A 5,000-nucleotide genomic window follows, 5' to 3' on the forward strand; every position below is an offset into this window, starting at 1 on the left:
ATAGTGTTATTATACGTGTAACTGTACTGTGTAATGTATATTTATTAGATAGTGTTATTATGTGTGTAACTGTACTGTGTAATGTATATTTATTAGATAGTGTTATTATGTGTGTAACTGTACTATGTAATGTATATTTATTAGATAGTGTTATTATGTGTGTAACTGTACTATGTAATGTATATTTATTAGACAGTGTAATTATGTGTGTAACTGTACTGTGTAATGTATATTTATCAGATAGTGTTATTATGAGTGTAACTGTACTGTGTAATGTATATTTATTAGATAGTGTTATTATGTGTGTAACTGTACTATGTAATGTATATTTATTAGATAGTGTTATGTGTGTAACTGTACTATGTAATGTATATTTATTAGATAGTGTTATTATGTGTGTAACTGTACTATGTAATGTATATTTATTAGATAGTGTTATTATGTGTGTAACTGTACTATGTAATGTATATTTATTAGATAGTGTTATGTGTGTAACTGTACTATGTAATGTATATTTATTAGATAGTGTTATTATGTGTGTAACTGTACTATGTAATGTATATTTATTAGATAGTGTTATTATGTGTGTAACTGTACTGTGTAATGTATATTTATTAGATAGTGTTATTATGTGTGTAACTGTACTGTGTAATGTATATTTATTAGATAGTGTTATTATGTGTGTAACTGTACTATGTAATGTATATTTATTAGATAGTGTTATTATGTGTGTAACTGTACTATGTAATGAATATTTATTAGATAGTGTTATTATAAGTGTAACTGTACTATGTAATGTATATTTATTAGATAGTGTTATGTGTGTAACTGTACTGTGTAATGTATATTTATTAGATAGTGTTATTATGTGTGTAACTGTACTGTGTAATATATATTTATTAGCTAGTGTTATTATGAGTGTAACTGTACTGTGTAATGTATATTTATTAGATAGTGTTAATATGTATTTAACTGTACTGTGTAATGTATATTTATCAGATAGTGTTACTATGTGTGTAACTGTACTGTGTAATGTATATTTATCAGATAGTGTTATTATGTGTGTAACTGTACTGCGTAATGTATATTTATTAGATAGTGTTATCTGTGTAACTGTACTGTGTAATGTATATTTATTAGATAGTGTTATGTGTGTAACTGTACTGTGTAATGTATATTTATTAGATAGTGTTATCTGTGTAACTGTACTGTGTAATGTATATTTATTAGATAGTGTTATGTGTGTAACTGTACTGTGTAATGTATATTTATTAGATAGTGTTATGTGTGTAACTGTACTGTGTAATGTATATTTATCAGATAGTGTTATTATGTGTGTAACTGTACTATGTAATGTATATTTATTAGATAGTGTTATGTGTGTAACTGTACTGTGTAATGTATATTTATTAGATAGTGTTATTATGTGTGTAACTGTACTGTGTAATGTATATTTATTAGCTAGTGTTATTATGAGTGTAACTGTACTGTGTAATGTATATTTATTAGATAGTGTTAATATGTATTTAACTGTACTGTGTAATGTATATTTATCAGATAGTGTTACTATGTGTGTAACTATACTATGTAATGTATATTTATCAGATAGTGTTATTATGTGTGTAACTGTACTGCGTAATGTATATTTATTAGATAGTGTTATGTGTGTAACTGTACTGTGTAATGTATATTTATTAGATAGTGTTATGTGTGTAACTGTACTGTGTAATGTATATTTATTAGATAGTGTTATGTGTGTAACTGTACTATGTAATGTATATTTATTAGATAGTGTTATGTGTGTAACTGTACTGTGTAATGTATATTTATTAGATGGTGTTATTATGTGTGTAACTGTACTGTGTAATGTATATTTATCAGATAGTGTTATTATGTGTGTAACTGTACTATGTAATATATATTTATTAGATAGTGTTATGTGTGTAACTGTACTGTGTAATGTATATTTATTAGATAGTGTTATGTGTGTAACTGTACTGTGTAATGTATATTTATTAGATAGTGTTATCATGAGTGTAACTGTACTGTGTAATGTATATTTATTAGACAGTGTTATTATGAGTGTAACTGTACTGTGTAATGTATATTTATTAGATAGTGTTATGTGTGTAACTGTACTGTGTAATGTATATTTATTAGATAGTGTTATGTGTGTAACTGTACTATGTAATGTATATTTATTAGATAGTGTTATGTGTGTAACTGTACTGTGTAATGTATATTTATTAGATAGTGTTATTATGTGTGTAACTGTACTGTGTAATGTATATTTATCAGATAGTGTTATTATGTGTGTAACTGTACTATGTAATGTATATTTATTAGATAGTGTTATTATGTGTGTAACTGTACAATGTAATGTATATTTATTAGATAGTGTTATTATAAGTGTAACTGTACTGTGTTATGTATATTTATTAGACAGTGTTATTATGAGTGTAACTGTACTATGTAATGTATATTTATTAGATAGTGTTATTATAAGTGTAACTGTACTGTGTAATGTATATTTATTAGATAGTGTTATGTGTGTAACTGTACTGTGTAATGTATATTTATTAGATAGTGCTATTATGAGTGTAACTGTACTGTGTAATGTATATTTATTAGATAGTGTTATTATGAGTGTAACTGTACTGTGTAATGTATATTTATTAGATAGTGTTATCATGAGTGTAACTGTACTGTGTAATGTATATTTATTAGATAGTGTTATTATGAGTGTAACTGTACTGTGTAATGTATATTTATTAGATAGTGTTATTATGTGTGTAACTGTACTATGTAATGTATATTTATTAGATAGTGTTATGTGTGTAACTGTACTATGTAATGTATATTTATTAGATAGTGTTATTATGTGTGTAACTGTACTATGTAATGAATATTTATTAGATAGTGTTATTATAAGTGTAACTGTACTATGTAATGTATATTTATTAGATAGTGTTATGTGTGTAACTGTACTGTGTAATGTATATTTATTAGATAGTGTTATTATGTGTGTAACTGTACTGTGTAATGTATATTTATTAGATAGTGTTATTATGTGTGTAACTGTACTGTGTAATGTATATTTATTAGATAGTGTTAATATGTATTTAACTGTACTGTGTAATGTATATTTATCAGATAGTGTTACTATGTGTGTAACTGTACTGTGTAATGTATATTTATCAGATAGTGTTATTATGTGTGTAACTGTACTGCGTAATGTATATTTATTAGATAGTGTTATGTGTGTAACGGTACTGTGTAATGTATATTTATTAGATAGTGTTATGTGTGTAACTGTACTGTGTAATGTATATTTATTAGATAGTGTTATGTGTGTAACTGTACTGTGTAATGTATATTTATCAGATAGTGTTATTATGTGTGTAACTGTACTATGTAATGTATATTTATTAGATAGTGTTATGTGTGTAACTGTACTGTGTAATGTATATTTATTAGATAGTGTTATTATGAGTGTAACTGTACTGTGTAATGTATATTTATTAGATAGTGTTTATTATGAGTGTAACTGTACTGTGTAATGTATATTTATTAGATAGTGTTATTATGTGTGTAACTGTACTGTGTAATGTATATTTATTAGCTAGTGTTATTATGAGTGTAACTGTACTGTGTAATGTATATTTATTAGATAGTGTTAATATGTATTTAACTGTACTGTGTAATGTATACTTATCAGATAGTGTTACTATGTGTGTAACTGTACTATGTAATGTATATTTATCAGATAGTGTTATTATGTGTGTAACTGTACTGCGTAATGTATATTTATTAGATAGTGTTATGTGTGTAACTGTACTGTGTAATGTATATTTATTAGATAGTGTTATGTGTGTAACTGTACTGTGTAATGTATATTTATTAGATAGTGTTATGTGTGTAACTGTACTATGTAATGTATATTTATTAGATAGTGTTATGTGTGTAACTGTACTGTGTAATGTATATTTATTAGATAGTGTTATTATGTGTGTAACTGTACTGTGTAATGTATATTTATCAGATAGTGTTATTATGTGTGTAACTGTACTATGTAATGTATATTTATTAGATAGTGTTATGTGTGTAACTGTACTGTGTAATGTATATTTATTAGATAGTGTTATGTGTGTAACTGTACTGTGTAATGTATATTTATTAGATAGTGTTATCATGAGTGTAACTGTACTGTGTAATGTATATTTATTAGACAGTGTTATTATGAGTGTAACTGTACTGTGTAATGTATATTTATTAGATAGTGTTATGTGTGTAACTGTACTGTGTAATGTATATTTATTAGATAGTGTTATGTGTGTAACTGTACTATGTAATGTATATTTATTAGATAGTGTTATGTGTGTAACTGTACTGTGTAATGTATATTTATTAGATAGTGTTATTATGTGTGTAACTGTACTGTGTAATGTATATTTATCAGATAGTGTTATTATGTGTGTAACTGTACTATGTAATGTATATTTATTAGATAGTGTTATTATGTGTGTAACTGTACAATGTAATGTATATTTATTAGATAGTGTTATTATAAGTGTAACTGTACTGTGTTATGTATATTTATTAGACAGTGTTATTATGAGTGTAACTGTACAATGTAATGTATATTTATTAGATAGTATTATTATGAGTGTAACTGTACTGTGTAATGTATATTTATTAGACAGTGTTATTATGTGCGTAACTATACTGTGTAATGTATATTTATTAGATAGTGTTATTATGAGTGTAACTGTACTGTGTAATGTATATTTATTAGATAGTGTTATTATGAGTGTAACTGTACTGTGTAATGTATATTTATTAGATAGTGATATTATGTGTGTAACTGTACTGTGTAATGTATATTTATTAGATAGTGATATTATGTGTGTAACTGTACTGTGTAATGTATATTTATTAGATAGTGTTATGTTTGTAACTGTACTGTGTAATGTATATTTATTAGATAGTGTTATTATGTG

General features: G+C 25.3%; 1 protein-coding gene across 1 annotated transcript in view; it reads right to left on the reverse strand.

Moving 5' to 3' along the window:
* CFAP57 (cilia and flagella associated protein 57) overlaps window positions 1-5,000 on the reverse strand; it is an 84,090-nt gene that overhangs the window by 25,877 nt on the left and 53,213 nt on the right. The window lies entirely within an intron of this gene.

Source organism: Bombina bombina, chromosome 10 (genome assembly GCF_027579735.1).
Source record: "Bombina bombina isolate aBomBom1 chromosome 10, aBomBom1.pri, whole genome shotgun sequence".
Classification (NCBI taxonomy): Eukaryota; Metazoa; Chordata; class Amphibia; order Anura; family Bombinatoridae; genus Bombina; species Bombina bombina.